The following is an 18,213-nucleotide window of genomic DNA, read 5'->3' as shown; positions in this document are numbered from 1 at the left end:
GGACACCCTGTGTGTGCTACACTCGCGAGCGGTCAGTGAGGGGCTTACTGATGATTAGTATTGTGTTTGCGATTCAGTAACCACTGGTGTTCAAAGCTTTGGTTTTGCTACTGTTTTTTAAGGAATAGAGAGCATCAATTCCAAACTTTTGCTTATTTAATGGACAATTTTTGGACCCAAGAAAGTTTAAATATAACTGGAAACTAAATATGAAAGAAAACATGACTCAAGGTTACATTCTGTGGTCAAATTTGTTCAAATTATTCAAAAGATTGAATATTGATCACTCCGTTTTAAGACAATATGTAATCTGCAGATGTTTAAATTGTTTGTGTTCTTATTGACAACTTGACTGTTTTCAAACTGACAGGTTTGTCTCTGAGCAGGTGGGGGTTTCACTACTCTTGGTTGGTACGTGTGTGATATTTAAATCTTTCACAGAAAAATTTTTGCTTCCATTTTTCAGGACAACAAATCTGGGACAGATTTTATTCTAAATGTGTGGATGGAACCATGGGAGAAAATGTGTCCTCCTTTGTGCTGTGCGCTTGTGTGTATGCGTGTGTGCTTCTGTGTGAATATGTAGGTATGTTAGTCTCGTGCTACTCATTGCACAGCCAGGTGGTGTGAATGATGAGCGCTACATGCGCTGGAACTCCTCAATTATTCTGGTTATGTGTACTCTACAAAGACTTCATCACACAGGGGATTCAGGGAAGTTTCCTCTCTGCTAGGTGAATCAAAATACCAGTGACACCCATCCCCAGCTTGCTATGTCATCTGTTAATAAACAGGGTGTCAGTCTGGCTGTGCTCCTGCTGCCTGCAGACAGCCTCTGTCAGCGTCAGACCAGAAAATGCCACCTCGCTGCTGACAGCTGCCTGTGCTGCGCTCACACTGGCACCCACAGGGAGAGCCCGGCTGCTCCCCACTCGGCGCCGTGCGCCGCCAAACTGAGTACAGATCCTAAACCTGCCAAGCGTTACCCTGACAGCACTTCACTATATATCTAAATAGAGCTGGGGCCCAGGGAAACTTTTACATTCACCTCCATTCAGGGAGGATTTGTCACTTGGGACGGAGGATAATGAGGCGACGGTTCCTCCTCTTGTTGTTCAAGGCACCCCTTTTGAGCAGACATGATAATGGCTACATTGGAATAAATGAGAGCTCCTTCTTGTCTGACGGGGTGGGATCTATGAAACGTTTATTTATTTATTTTTAACTTCACGTTTTAATTGAATATAATCAAGAAAAAAAAAGAAAAATACAGTCTTGACAACACATATCTTCATACACAAACAATTTTATCAAAATACCCATTTACAAAAAGAAACATAATTCTAAAAGATCAAGGTTTAAACTCAATTACCATAAGGCATAACTGATTAAAATAGCTGACTTGGCAAAGGTATCTCACAACTGTTTTTCCAGTTCTGACAATTATTGGTTTGGGTTAATGGCTTAGTCACAACTGCTCTATTGGCTAGTTATGGGCTGTCTGCAGACAAAAATGGGCAAACCTTAAGGGGACACGCAGGTGGTCCTCAAGAAATAGCAAAGTATTTGACCGCTTGGTGAGCCTGTACAGCAAAAAATATTTATGCAAATCTTTTCTATGGGCATGCTGTGAGTGACAGGTCATAACGAACACTTATACAATTACAAGGGTAGGTGAAAGTGAAATAGGTAAGACGCAGGCCTGTCATAAACTTTTTCCTTTTCAGGTTTGACCATTTGTTGCCCACAGACTGCCCATATCTAGTCATAAGGGCAGTTGTGCCTAATGCTTCACTAACGATTAGTGTGGCATTACCTGCATGTCATTAGTGTGTACAACTTACAATAATCTTATGAATACTACATAATACACTCATCACATGCTCAACTATCGTACAATTGATTCTCAATGAGTCTCATGGGAACTGTAGGACACAACTGCACTCCCCTCAAGATGTGCCTTGAACCCTCCCCTCTTTCTACAACCCTCCATGGGCTCAGACAATCCAAAAAAACCTTAGGAAAATGTTTTATTTTTTATTTTTTCATAACCTCTGGATTTCTAAATGTGTTTCAAGTTTGGACTATAAAGGATTTAGCTGATAGAGTTTAGCGTACCTATACTGCTGTTGTTTAACATGGCAAAATTATTTGAGAAAACCATTTATCCTGTGTAGTTCAGAAGGCCTAAATCCTGCTAGGTGGAAAACTCAGACCTCAGTCAGAACTGCCCTTACGGGCAAACTTTGTACGGGCATGCAGGTGGACCGCAGGAAATATCAAGGTCGTAGAGCATTCTGTGAGCCTGTAGAGCGAAAATGTTCATGCACATATTCATGTTGTGGGAGACAGATCATAGCTAACACTGAAACAACATGCAGAGGTAAGTAAGGGTGAGGTAGGTGAGAGACAGGCACGTCGTACAGATTTTTCCGTATGTGTACACCTTACTAACAAATAGAGTGTGGTGTAACGGGCCTGCACGACAGCATCACTCACATTCTGATGCAGCTTACATTATCCTTAGAAAAAATTCACGATACACTTACCACACGCATGACACTGATACGTTCCATTTTCATAGTGGACGTTCAAGCCTCAAGGACAAGACACACCTGTTCTCCCCTTAAGACGCAGCCTCTCCTGTGTACGACCCTCCACGGGCCCGACAACCCAAAAACCTGAAGCACTTGTACGGGTCAAACCCCTGTATGGGTGTATGTGACTAAAATTAAACAACCCCACAGCTACTGCACATTCTGAGTCAGGAAATAGGATTCTGCATTTATGCTTTGTACTTTGCAACAAGGATTGAAAATGTGGAGAGAGAAAAAAGAGAAACCAGGCAAAATGAATGTTGGTGATTGCATTGATAATAAATGTATCAGGTATAAACCATTATGTAACTTATATCTTCAGTTCTAAAATTAAAGTAAAGCAGCTGGGGGTATGAAATCTGTTCTCTTTATCTGACCCATCCTCATCCTCTGATAGAGCAGTAAACTGGAGTCACTTCCATGCTCAGAAAACGTTTAGATGTTTTCTTGGTTTCTTTGTTTTCCCCACAATCAAGCGTTGATGAAAGGTGTTCAGCAGAAAAGCTTTGGGTTACACATTTTGTTTGTGTGTTTGCTATACACAGACTGTACACGTAAACCAATGGCAGACAGTCTACTACTGGGCTGGTGTTTGGACATTTATGTGGAAATGTGAGAATGCAACAAAGCTGCTGTAAGGACTAGTCATGAGGTAATCTTTTCTAATGCTACATTCACACAAAATACAATTTCTTTTTTCAGTTTGCCTCACACGCAAGTTCTCTTCAAAATGCATGTCAGCAGAAATGTGTCCGTACAGGCAGGAGCAACCACCAACATTTATTTTAAGGACATGTTACGGGTTAATGGCAAGTGCCATGGATTTATTTGTTTTGGAGAGCTCTGCAATCATGTTCCTGAGTCTGGGTTCTACTCAGATAAGTACTTCAGCTGTACTTCCATCTCTCTGTGACCCAGTTTGATGACCTCTTGTCCCTTGTTGGTCTGCAGGTCACCAACAATGAGCTAAAACCTTTAAACTCACTTTAAATGTTTGAAGCAAATCTATTGTGAATGCTGGTCCCTCTAAAGGCATAATTACCTAAATGTACACACACCTGCAAGCACGCACAATACACACAAACGAACATCTTTATTTTATTGTACTTGTGCTTTTTTCACTGTGCAGCGGAAAACTGCTCAGTTTCATCAGGGTTATAGTAGGGCAGACTTCCATTACGCATAAAAGTATCGAAAACAAATATCAATATATATATTTATATTACTATGTACACACAGCATAGTATAGTGTATTCGAATATACCGACCAAAATATGCTTCAAGAAGGACGTTCAACAGGGGATGGCATGTTGTTTGTGTAAGGACAGCATTTTTACACTTTGCATGAGAACATGATTAATAAAAAAAACGTATTTTTTCCCCTGCAGCCCAAGCTCCGTGCAGAGTGCTCCATCTCTGTAGTTAAAGCTGCAGAAGGATTTTTAGGACCTAATCGGAGCTAAAATACCATCGCAACAGTGTCATGTAATGCCCAGATCACTCAGAGCATTTCTAAACGTAAAACATTTGCCTTAAAGCATGTGTGTGTGTGTTTATGTGTGCATTATGAGCCTAAAAGATGCACTTTAATGATAATAGAAAGAAAGAAATCAAACATCAAATTCCTGATTTTTGGAAAACACATTTTTGGCTGCCCGGCTCATGTAATTATGCGATTAACTGAATCTAATAATAATAATAATTACAGGGTAAGTACGAACCATGCAGAGCATGAGAGACAAGTAACACAACAGGACCTTAACTGAGCATTTACTGTGTGTTAATGGATGCTTGTGTTTTTATTTTACCAGCTCATGTTTTTATTTTACCAGCACGGGTAATAAAGCTTTGATCAAGCTTTTCCAAATCCAGCTGGGAATAATTCAACATCTTTGCAAAGTCTGACCTTTTTTAACTCCTTCTGATCTTGTGTAAGTGTTTCTACAGGTGTGCTTTTATTCTCATAGAATCTATGTACAGGTACTTTATTGGTACATTTATATGGGTAGTTTGTGTTAAAGTATTTTTTTAACCTCACTGTTTCCTGATAAAATTTGAACATACAACTGGCCATAATTTTTTTTTTTTTCCTACTGAAAAAAAAATCCATTCTATCCTTTAGTGGTGATGGATTTGGGATATACCAAAGCCCATACAAAGCTTGTAGGATATCTGCATTAAGAAAAATGATAAAAACTAAAGACACCATAATACCCAACAAAAACTAGTCAAACCTCTTCATGAAATAATCAGACACACACTATAATAATGGTCTGGATCTTACAGAACATGACAGAACCATCGGGGATCATCCTTGAAAATGAATCATGTGGTTGAGCCTTGTTATAAATATAATGGGAGACAGTCAAACCAAACAGAAGAAGGGGCAGTAACCAAACCTGCAAACCTTGACCTCCTGGGTCCTGTGAGCCAACACCCTGTAATAAATTCAAATTAAAACTACAGGACCTTCCTGAAAGAATTTGAAAAGTCATGGATGTGTGTAACTCTTATTTTTCTTCACTTTGCCATCCTCAACAAGGCAGTTAGATATATAGACCAAATGTTGCCAACTGAAAATGTTCTATATTGAGTGTAGATGTGTTGTTTTGTTTCTTTTCTAAATCAGAGTTTAGGAATGGATTGCACAGCGGAGTGGACGTGCAATTATTAGATATATCCTCAGATAATGACAAGAAGAAAATCCTAAGCAAGGAAGGGCAAATGGGCCAATGGATATGGGTTGTGAGGGCAAAGGACAATGAGGTTTGAGAGATGGAGGGGGAGATGGCATTGAGGCTTTAGGGGTCAAAGAGACAACAGGAAATACTAAGTGCCATCCTCAAATAGCACAGGTGTGGCACTTAGAGCCAAGATGTTCCTAGTAGAGGTTTTCAGAGACAACCAAAACATTCCTCTCCCTCTGTTGAACTTTGTAGCTTCACTAGGGAGAAACCCGGAAGATAAAGGTAGCTTTTTAGTATATTTATTAAAAACAAATAATTTTCCACAGAACAAAAAAGGTTTTTCAGCTAAAGGCTAAAACAGCAACCTCCATTTGGCCTTTTTGTCTATAATTGGTGTCATTGTGTGTCTTCCTCTAACATTGACAGCACCATGTCTTTTGCCTGTACACAGTTGCATGATGGGCCTTCCTTCCACACTGTAAGTAAATGATTTTGGCATTTACATTCTCTACTCTTTGTGTCTTTTATTCAGTCTTCATTATATTGTCACTGAATTCCAATGGTGATTTTTTTTCCCATCCACCACTTTCTTAACCTGCTGAATCCCTTTTAGGGTCACAGGGTCAAAAGAGCCTTTCTCAGCTACTGCTGGGAAAAGGTGGGGTACACACACAATCTTTTTACTTTCTTTGATAGGTTGAAAGTTGTTGGCCAAAAAATACTTGTATCATTTAAAACATGTTTGCATACACGTAAATGTAAACATTCCTGTTGCTGCAACACCTGAATGGGGTATTTACCTTATTGTTTTGATGTGTCCATGTTTGTTCCTTTATGGTTCAGTTTTTGTCATGTTCAATTCAGCATTTGAGTTCTGCAACAACCCAGTTTAATAAAATGTTTTAGTTTATAAAAAAAACATTGTAATTTAGCCTAAATACTTTTTTGCTAATGGAAAATGTTACAAAGGGTTACACACTGAATATATTTTCTTTTTAGCCAGAAAGTTAGATTACCAGAGAAAATGTAACAAATTGAACAGCAATGGCCAACTACTCATAAGACAAATAGAAGAGTCTTGAATCGCATGCTTAGCAGAACACATTGACCATGCTAAATATTACAAAGTAATGTTTCTCCAATATGCTTAGAATCAATTTAATTTATTTGCTCCCCCATCCTACTTTTCCCAGGGGAATTGGTCTCAGGAAGGCACAGTGCCAATAGCGTTTAAGTTTTTCTTAACGTGGGTGTCTGATTAAAGATTTGAAGAGTACGCCAACAACATTGGCCAGATGTACCCACCCACCCACTCACTCATGTGACAAACATTTTAATAAAGACCAGCCATAACAACTCATGACAGGCAATATAAAGGCAGAATGCCCTATAAAATTTAATATGCAGGAATAGAGCCAAACTTCAGCATACACTGTGGGAAAGAGTCCAAAGACTTCAGAACTTCATGGAACATGTTAATCACAACCAGCTATATAGCAACAGCTAACATGTTCTTATATATAAAATACTATCTTAATACTTTAATGTCAGTGCAGTCAAGCATTTTTGTGCGCAAGTATGATCAAAACAAGCAGTTCAGATTTCTTGTTGGGTTACATGAACACAAAGAACCTTTTTTCCTGGAAAAAAAAAAGTTGTTTTTTTCTCTCATCTGAAATATATGTTGACATGCTTCCAGTGGTACCCGAGCAAGAAAAAAAAAAGTCAAGCCTAATGTTTCAATAAAAAAATGTTTGGCAAAGTTGTTAGGTTAGGAGTAAGCTGGACCCAAAAATGCAGACTGGGACTGAGTTTCAAATTATGAAATTTATTGTAGGAGGAAGAGGGGTTTGGCTTTGGATCTTTGGCGTTGGTTTTGGGTTCTTTGGCGTTGGCTTTGGCGTTGACTTTGGCGTGATCTTTGGCATGAGCTTTGGCATAGGCCTTGGGTTTGATCGGTGTGTCCTTCATGGAAGCAGACGGGCCAACAATGGCTGGATTGCATGAAGGACCAATATAGGTTGTCTAAATGCCAAACAGGTGAATGATTAGGTCCTCAATCAGGAGTACGAGGGCGACCCTGACACCTGACAAAAGGACGCAAGACCTTGTCTTTCAGAATGGCACAAAATGAAATTACAACTAATTTGAGCCAGGTTGCCAACTTGAAATGGGCAAGCTTTACAGCAGCAATTAGGGTTCTTAGTCTGGCACCAAATTCTTCTCTAGATTTAGAATTCTGTGCCAATCTGCTCATCTATAGTGAGCAGAGGTGTCATCGGCACTTTACTACTGCTAAGTGCTGCTTTACAGCGCTGCTGTACAGACTGCTTTTCTCTGTTTCAGAATCCACTGGAATTACGCTAAACGCGTAAAGGGTTAAAGAGTTACAGTAGTTGAAGGAGTGTCAATACTGGTGGTAAAGGTCCGGTGTTAAAGGGTTAAATTTTGGGTGTCTATTACACTTGGCAGAGGGAAACTGTAGGCAGTAAGCAATGCTAGACCTTGTACTTCTGTCATCTTTCTTTTGACCATGTGACTTGGATACTTTCATGAAACAAGAGATGTACCTTTTAGGCTGATCACCACCTGATGGTGAGTTGGATTTGCTGGCGGAGGAGTTGGCAAGACAGACTTGACAGGCCTTACAGTATTGTAAGAGTCTTTTGGGAGCATCTGACTGAGTCCACTGTCAGAAGAGTCTTCAAATTCCTCATGTGGGACAGCATAAATCAGTTAAGGAGATTCAAGATTCAAAGGGTTTATTATCATATGCACAGTAAAGGAACGGGTTTCCCTGCACAATGAAATTCTTTCTTTGCTGTCTGCTCCAAATGCCAAAAGTATAGAGGAAACAAAACAATTCACTCACATCATACACACAAAAACACAAGATGTCGAGTGGCAGTTCTAAAAGTGCAAATGTGCAAAAGTGACAATGACAATAGCAACAATTAGGACGAGCAAAGGTGCAGTTTGTTTTTCCAGACTCCAGTCAGCTGTTAAGGAATCTGATGGCAGAGGGAAAGAAAGAGTTCCTAAATCTGGTGGTCCTGCACTTCACACTCCTGTACCTCCGTCCTGAGGGGAGGAGAGTGAACAGTCCTTGTTGCGGGTGGGTGGGGTCCTTGATGATGGAGGCAGCTCTCCTGCAGACCCTGCGTTTGTAGATGCTCTGCAGCGAGGGAAGAGGAGTCCTGGTGATCTTGGACGCAGTCTTTACCACTCTCTGCAGGCGTTTGCGGTCCATGGCGGTAGAGCTGCTGTACCACACCGTGATGCAGCTGGTCAGAACGGACTCAACCATGCAGCTGTAGAAGTTGCTGAGGATCTTTGGGGACATGCCGAACCTCCTCAGCCTCCTCAGAAAGTACAGCCGCTGATGAGCTTTCTTCACCAGCTGGTGAGGTCCTGGCTGAGGTGGACCCCCAGATATCTGAAGCTGCTCACTCTCTCCACTTCCAGACCCCGGATAAGAAGCGGCTGATGAGGGTTCCTTCTCTCCTTCCTCATGTCCACTATCATCTCCTTTGTCTTGTCTGTGTTGAGGGTGAGGTTGTTGTCCCCACACCATGTCACCAGACTGGCCATCTCCCTCCTGTAGGCTGCTTCGTCCCCGCCAGTGATGCGTCCTATCACAGCGGTGTCGTTGGCGAAGTTCAGGATGATGTTGTCCTTGTGAGAGGCCACACAGTCGTGGGTGAACAGGGTGTAGAGGATTGGGCTGAGAACACAGCCCTGTGGTGTGCCAGTGTTTGTGATGATGCTGGCTGAAGTCCTGTTCCCTATTCTGACAGACTGAGGCCTGCCAGTCAGAAAGTCCAGGAGCCAGTCACAGATGATGGGGTGCATTCCAAGGGAGAACAGTTTGTGGGTGAGCTTATGGGGAACAACTGTGTTGAAAGCAGAACTGTAGTCAATAAAGAGCATCCTGATGTAGGAGTCTTTATTCTCCAGGTGTGAGAGGGAGGTGTGCAAGGAGGCTGGAGATATTGACTCTGACTGGACTATGCCCCCCCCCCCCCCCCCGCATTGTCAATGCAGCTGTTAAAAGCTGTGGACATTAGGTCATTTGTACCAGTCAGGGCAGCGATCCACAAACCCAGTTGTGGTTGCACATCTCATTGAGCTGAGGAAGTCTGGTCAATTCCAGGTACCTTGTCCCAAAGTAGCTGACCACTTGAAGAGGTAAAACTGTAGACTTTTGGGACCGTCTCGTCAACATGAAAAAACTCAGACAAAGCATTGTATGCTGTCAACAGTATGAGTGGTGAGATGTTGATTTCAAATTAGAGAATTATAGAGACATACCAGGCTTTCTGAGGGTGCTGAAGTAGAAGTTCAGCAGTGAAATTGCCTATTTCTGTTGAAGTAGGCTAGTCGTGTGGCAAGGCATCGGGGGTGGAAGAGGTTGAGTTGCAGGATGGTCCTTCTGGACTGACAGACTAGGATTGTGGTTCATCTTTTCAAGAAGAGGTAACGGGATGTGTGGTGTGCTCCAACTACAAAGGAATCACATTAATCTTTTGTGATTGTGCTCCAGGCCTACCCTTGTAATCGGTAACTTGCCTCAGCTTTGGCACCTAATGTATATCCTGCCTCTGTCAGCCTGTTCAGATTTTGGCTTGTTTTTCAGCCCTGACCTAGGTGAGTTTGCTCATTGCCCTGTCCTTCAACCTGGATAAGTTTGTTTTTTGTTCGATTCTCTGTAGAAAATTAATATTTAACCCATTACAGAGCATCTTGTGAACCCCCTGTTCCTCAGCAGTAGCTACCATCTCATCTTCGTTTACTGCCTCTGGACGTTGTCATTCCCTACCTCTTGGAGCAGCATGTTGTCTTTCATCTCTCTTCATATAAATGTTGAGAATGCTCCCTGCTGACTAGATGACCCTCCTAACATCCTGCTTTTTTCTGCCTTGATTATTATAAACAATGCTTGTGAGATCTTGGAGGGACTGTACAGACTATGGAGTCTCCTTTTTTTACATTTTTGGATGCCAGTGTGCCGCAGGATTTTTTCAGGGAAAAAGTGTACCTTGGCTCAAAAAAGGGTGAAAAACACTGCCTTAGACTCATAAGAAAACTAACTAAAACCTGCCAAATTGACGCAAAACCCGCCCAAAGTAAAATTTCTCCGCAATATAAAAATCAAAACCACCCAACTGAGCGGAAAACCACAGAATCTGGCAACACTGCTGGTAGATGTACTTCCTTGCTTGGCTCCTCTTTGACACACCGACACAGTGGCTGTATCTGTCACATGACTTCTCCTGGAGCAATACGCGCACCGACACATCTTTCACTTTATGAGCTCAACACGTGAGCCGACGTGGGAGGGAGTCTGGTTTGGGAACACCCAAACTTTTTACAGATTATGTTGTACTGTTGGCTTCATCCAACCAGGACCTTCAGTGTGCTCAGGAGTGATTCAGAGTTGAGTGTCGAGCAGAAAGAGAATTAGGACTTCCAAATCTAAGGCAATGGTTCTTGAATGAAATAGGGTGGTTTATCTACTCTGGCTAGTTTGGCTCCTGTGCCAAAGCATTTCCTATCAGACAAGGGAATGTCAAGAACCAGTGTTATAATTTTATACATGGTAATCACTATGTTTGCAAGAAAAATAAACAACATCCCGAAACTTCTCAGTGAGGAAAGTAATCTCAGTTTCATTTCAGTTTTTTTATACTTTGATGCAGTGAAAACTGCATGATGTAGAATGAATATTATTATGAAGATTTTAGTTCCTCTCAAACCAGTAGGAGGGTGTTGATAAAAGGTTGTGGTCCCCAACCCTTAGGATCCCCTCTTTCAGAAAAACCCATTAAATAAGATCCAAGATTCTAAAAAATATATATTTATATTTTACATACAGTACAGACCAAACGTTTTCTTTATTTTTTATTTTTTATTTTATTATTATTATATAGTATTTTTTTCTTTTCTTTTATTTCTTTATTTTCATGACTCTGAAAATTGTAGAGTCACACTGAAGGCATTAAAACTATGAATTAACACATGTGGAATTATATACATAACAAAAAATTGTGAAACAACTGAAAATATCTCATATTCTAGGTTCTCCAAAGTAGCCACCTTTTGATTTCATTACTGCTTTGCACACTCTTGGCATTCTCTTGATGAGTTTCAAGAGGTAGTCATCTGAATTGGTCTTCCAACAGTCTTGAAGGAGTTCCCAGAGATCCTTAACACTCGTTGGCCCTTTTGCCTTCACTCTGCAGTCCAGCTCACCCCAAACCATCTCGATTGGGTTCAGGTCCGGTGACTGTGGAGGCCAGGTCATCTGGCGCAGCACCCCATCACTCTCCTTCTTGGTCAAATAGCCCTTACACAGCCTGGAGGTGTGTTTGGGGTCACTGTCATGTTGAAAAATTAATGATGGTTCAACTAAAAGCAAAACGGATGGAATAGCATATCGCTGCTAGATGCTGTGGTAGCCATGCTGGTTCAGTATGCCTTCAATTTTGAATAAATCCCCAACAGTGTCACCAGCAAAGCATCCCCACACCATCACACCTCCTCCTCCGTGCTTCACGGTGGGAACCAGGCATGTAGAGTCCATCCGTTCACATTTTCTGAGTTGGACAAAGACACGGTGGTTGGAACCAAAAACCTCAAATTTGTACTCATCAGACCAAAGCACAGATTTGCACTGGTCTAATGTCCATTCCTTGTGTTCTTAAGCCCAAACAAGTCTCTTCTGCTTGTTGCCTTTCTTTAGCAGTGGTTACAGAACTGTTACAGTCTCCTTTTAACAGTTGTTGTAGAGATGTATCTGCTGCTAGAACTCTGTGTGCCATTGACCTGCTCACTAATCTGAGCTGCTGTAAACCTGCCATTTCTGAGGCTGCTGACTCGGATGAACTTATCCTCTGCAGCAGAGGTAACTCTTGGTCTTCCTTTCTTGGGGCAGTCTGCATGTGAGCCAGTTTCTTTGTAGCGCTTGATGGTTTTTGTGACTGGCCTTGGGGACACTTTCAAAGTTTTCCCAATTTTTCAGACTGACTGACCTTCATTTCTTAAAGTAATGATGGCCACTCGTTTTTCAGTACTTAGCTGCTTTTTTCTTGCCATAATACAAACTCTAACAGTCTATTCAGTAGGACTATCAGCTGTGTATCCACCTAACTTCTGCACAACACAACTGCTGGTCCCAACCCCATTTATAAGGCAAGAAATCACACTTATTAAACCTGACAGGACACACCTGTGAAGTGAAAAACATTTCAGGTGACTACCTCTTGAAGCTCATCAAGAGAATGCCAAGAGTGTGCAAAGCAGTAATCAAATCAAAAGGTGACTACTACGAAGAACCTACAATATTATACAATATTAAAAGATATTATTATTAATATCTTTTCAGTTGTTTCACACGTTTTTGTTATGTATATAATTCCACATGTGTTAATTCACAGTTTTGATGCCTTCAGTGTGAATCTACAATTTTCATGAAAAGAAAAAAAAAACTCTTTAAATGAGAAGAGGTGTGTCCAAACTTTTGGTCTGCACTGTAAATATAATAGTATTCCATAGGTACCCCTCAAGTTAAAATACAACATTTAGTTCATTATCAGTCCATATTACTGATACTGGGGTAAATATACACTCAAAAAACGTTCACTTTGAATGAACATAAAAAAATTATGGAAAGGATTTCCACACGATTAGATTGCGTTACTTGAACAAAAATGAATCATGTTGGTCCTACTTAATTTATTTAGGTTGGCTCAACTTAATAAATTTAGGTTGGGTCAACCTAATGTATTTAGGTTCAAACTAATAAATTTAAGTTGATTCAATTTAAATAGAGCAGTTGCACCCAACTTTAAATTGATATTGTTGCTCACTCTAAAAAGAAAAAAGTTGATCCAATTTAATTGAATCACTTCAATTGGTCACACCTAAGTAAATTAAGTTTATTTAACTTGAATTTCTATTTATTTCTATAATTTTATTTATATATCTGTAATTGATATGTTGTTCCAAAGTTACAACCAATGGGTCTTTTAATTTTCACATCAAAGTCATGAATTACCCAGCAAAGTCCCACATCACAAGACAGGAGCTCAATTACCGCGAACTCTGTGTTAAGTATTGGAACATTAACAGTTTGCCACACAAGCGGGTTGGTCTTCATCCTCTACCAAACTTTAACTCATGGTGCAAAAAAAAATAAACATAACAGTTTAAATCACTAGTTAAAACAGATTAAACAGCTAGACAATAAAACCCATGGACAAAAACTCACACTTAGACCCCAATCTGCCCAGATAGACAAAGAAAATGGTATCCCACAATTCCTTGCGATTACTAATGCATCCAATTTAATGGTATCATGTTGGATCAACATGATTGAAATTAGTAACTTTTAAATGGATTATTTTTATGTACAATCGACATGATTCATTCACGTAAGATTTACAAACATAAAACTTTCTGGTTGAAATGACAAGTTACTTTTTCGTTAACTTAATTGGCTGGTAATTTCCTTTTTTTGAGTGTACACTGAACATTTTTGGAACAATTGAGTGTTTAGCTGCCGTCTTTACAAATGGCCGTCATTTTGGATTTTCTTGGTACTTGTACCACAGCATGTACAATGTGTCTGAAATATCAGCCTAACCAGCTCCACTAAAACCCATGAATTGAGCTGTGATTTGTAATATGATGATGAGGAAATGCAGACTGTTTCATGATGCAAAATGCTTACAAAAAGTTACATCATTGTTTTTGAGAATGTGCTACTGTAATCAGGACTGTTCATGACATCTATGATATCTATGACAAAGAATTTAAAACTTAAGAGAGGATATTTCTGAGCTGTCAACATACAATTGCAAGGTTTCAGAGGTCAATTATGACAATGTTGTCATCAGTTATCTCTTCACTTACCTGGAGCTGTGATCTGACTGGAAGAAGAGGTTACAAATGTAAAGAAAAGACAATGAAGACAGAAAAAATGTTGAGTTGAGACGCAGCACTGCAATGGTTGAAAGATTCAAGCAAACACAAAGAAATGTTCCCACAGTTAAGAAACTTTACATGTCCTGTATATCTAGTGAATCTTTAGGTTTGATAATGAGCATTGCCGTGGCTCCATGTTCATGTTATTAAAATGTGACTGTGCTTTTTAACAGAGTAAGGATGGTTTTCAATGAATGAGTATCAATGATCTCCTCATTTCCCAACACTTAAATACAATTATTTAGAGAGGCTGCAAGAGGTGAGAGCAAAAGGGGCTTGATTGTAATATGTAATGAAAATAAGCTTGGATCTGATTCTTGTGCACTTAGTCATTATGAGGCCATTTAGGGCAACTTTAGCCCCTTGTCTCTCACCCTGAGGGCCTCTCCATCTCTGGCTAACAGCTAATTAGCATGAAGAGACTCGACCAATGCCAAGACAGCTTCCTCTCTGTTGATATTCACTCAATAGAAGAACAGGAGACGCACCAAGAGATGAAATTAGAGTGATTAATTAGTCTTTGACACTCGCCAAAGGTTCTCAATTTAGTGCTGTCACATCAATAAAAAAGGCATCTCCTCAGCCACACTCTAGGGTGACCTAAGGGAAAACGGCATGGGCTATTACCGACAATTAAGACCAATTAGTGGGAGCAACCCCCCAATGGCAAGACAAACACTTGACATAGTACTCAGTAAGTATCACTAAGTTAAAAATAAGATAGCTATATTTTGACTACAGTTTTAACAATAAGCTGATTTACTTTATTATTCATAATATTTACTGGCAGGCTCAACTTACAGCATGCAGACATGTTGAGAAAATTCTTCTGGTGCAAGCTGGGAAGCTGGCCCAAACAGGAGCTATTCTCAAGTTGCCCTCAGTAAACAGCGAAAGAAGAATAACATTGCTGAGCTGCAAGTCTACTTCACATGCAAACATATGGGATTTTTTTTTTTTAATAAATGTATACATGCTTTGGATTTGTTATCCATCCTCAGCTGGTGGATTTCATGATGTCACAAGCTCTCTGTAGATCTGATATTGAACTTTCTTTCTCAAGGTCTGTTGAAGTTAACCTGAACATTTTCATTTTTCAGACCACAGCATCTTGAATAAAAGCTAAAGAGGTGAACATCTGATTATGGTCGTTTCCAGTTTGCAAACATTTACTCTATTTCTCTACACATTTTGCCATGACACCTCTCTTTTTTGCCTTATCAAATCAACTTTCCATTAAGGAATAGCAAAGAATTTGGCTAATGTTTCCAGTCTAAATTAGGTTTTATCTAGTCCTCTCATATATATTCTTTCATCTTTTATTCAATGTATTTATCATTCTACAACATAGTTGGGGTTAAGTAGCTGTTAGCAATATAACTGTTTTTTTTTCTTTTTACAAATTAGCATCTTGTGTTTATAGAGTTGGAGGAACAAGTGTAGAAAAAGACGTCACGTGCAAGAAGCTCCAGGTGTTTCCTAAAAGACGATATCTTATTCATGTTAATCTCCAACCCTTGTGGCCTTGTTAATTATGTTTTAAAAACCATGAAAATGTTTATAGAGCGTCTTAATGGTTTTTTTTTGTTCTTGTTGTGACATTAGATGAAAAAGTGTCAGGGCTTTATAAGAGATGTTTTGATGCTTTGAAGCAAATTTATAACGGTATGGGACCTATACCGTTATAAAAACGCTTCAAAATAAAATAACCAATAATAATCGATATTGGAAAATATCATTTGCAGCATTGTAGGTGTATTTTACTATAACGTAAAAATGACCAAGTCCATCACACCCGACAACACATGTGATGCCAGCAAAAGATGGTCAAACCATCAATCCAAACCAATGTGTGGAACCACATTTTTGCACTTGTGGAATATTAGACTGTATGGTCTAATATTTACGGTTGTGTCTTTTTGATGAGGATCACAAAATAGATTTTTTTTAAGAAATGCAATATTGTTCTGAAACTACACTGTTCACCATTTCACTGTCACAGAGGATAATGTGGACAAGGGTGAGGTGGAAGGTGTGTGCAGATGCAGTGGTGTTCTGTCTTCTAAAGACTGCACCCCTGAAATGAACTTAAAACTTGTGCTTTCAGTCTCAATAATTTTAGATTCTAAGACCAATAAAACAGTCAGAATATTTTCTCAGGCAGCAGCTTTGAACCAATTGATCATTTCTTATTGTAGCTCCCAAACCTAAATTACCACACGTGTTGAGGAGGACATGGAGGGTCTTTGAAATAGCAAAACATAACATTATAATGGTATGATTTAGAAATGCATTTGTACATATTTCTTTCACAGAAAAACTAAATTAAAAATGTATTTTTTTAAATTAAACTGGTCATTTCCTGTCATAGATTTTGAAGTATGATAAGCTATTTATTTAAAGATTAGCAGAGAGGCTTCTGAATGCAGTAACTCGCTTTCTGATTGGTTTATGTGCTATCTTAGATGACCCCACCCTTGCATTGACGTGTTCTCCCTACCTTGACAAAGGTGGATAAAGGTGGAAAGATTTCATGTAATCCATGGACACCAGTGAGGTTAACAAATCATTGAAGAAAAAAGGTTCAGCGCACTGCCTAGTGGGTCTAGATGACCCAACTCCCAATGTTAAAGTGCCTAGCATAGCACAAGGGTTACATTGGCATGCATGCGTGCTAAACCCGAGTTCTGCCTGCCTGCAAGCTTTTTTGCAAAGGACTGCAGCTTTTTCGTAACAGCTGGCAGAGGTTTAACAATAGCAAACAAGATTTCAAGTTGCAGCTGGAGGAAAAATGAATAAAAAAGAAAATGGAAAAACCTTTTAAAAATTTCTATTATATATATATATATATATATATATATATATATATAATATATTTATATTATATTTTTTCTCTTTAAAAATGCAACTTAAAAGATTGAATTACAGGAAATTTTGCAAAATAATGTTTTGTAAATTAGAAATTTTATTTAGGCTTTATAAATAATTGAACACTGCTCATCAAAAAGCTGGTTTACTTGTGGTCCCACACATTCTGCATTTCTGTCCTTTTTCTATAAAATATTTACTGTAGTTGTACTTTTTGCAGAATAAATATATTTTTTCCCCTAATCTTCAAAGTGTTGTTCATTATTTTCTCTGTAGTATGAACAAGATCAGCATTGACCCGCTGAGGAGTTTTAATCTAGTGGCTCGGCCCTGCGATGTACAGCTTTGAAAAAAAGTTCAAGAAGGGTTGCAGTTCATTTCAGAAATAAAAGAGGGCTCGTATTTTCATCTAAAAGCCTTTTTTAAGTCTGTTGGCCTTGTTATGCATCTGTGCCATCAGCGAGCGGGAAAGAAAATGCTCCAGAATTAATCTTTGCTGTCGTCACTGAAACCTAGATGCATGGATTTGGGGGTATTTTTAAACTACTTGTATTTGTGCTACTTTAAATGTCTGTTTGCAGCCAGATTATTCCTTTACATCATGTGCAACAGAGGTAAGGAGACAAATTGATCCTTGTCAGAACAGATTTCAACTTTCTTTCTGTAGAAGCGTGCCCATTTTTCACACTGATTTGCTGGCTAAGTAAATTAATGTTAAGGTGTCTACTCGCCTAATGCTTGCATTATTAACAGCTTTAACCTCTTACAGACTCACGTTTATGATGCAAACATTTCTGCCTTATGTTTTTAAAACACAAATCTTCATTGAAAAAAAAAAGCAAATTATCAGTAAATCTAATAAAGCTCTACCAGCAGACTGGTAGACAATGAAAGAATTAGTTGTGTTATTAATCTGGAGCGCCCATTCCATGTGATCTGTGCCTTTAGACCCTGGTCCAGGCTTGGGGAGGCTGTGATGGAGCTGATATGAAACCTCGAAAACACACATGGCAACCCATCACAAGTAACACAGACATAAACGGCACAAACCTTAATAGACTGTCCAACAGGACTTC

This window comes from Oryzias latipes, chromosome 9, assembly GCF_002234675.1.
Source record: "Oryzias latipes chromosome 9, ASM223467v1".
Lineage (NCBI taxonomy): Eukaryota > Metazoa > Chordata > Actinopteri > Beloniformes > Adrianichthyidae > Oryzias > Oryzias latipes.
Note: the sequence above shows the minus strand (reverse complement) of the source record.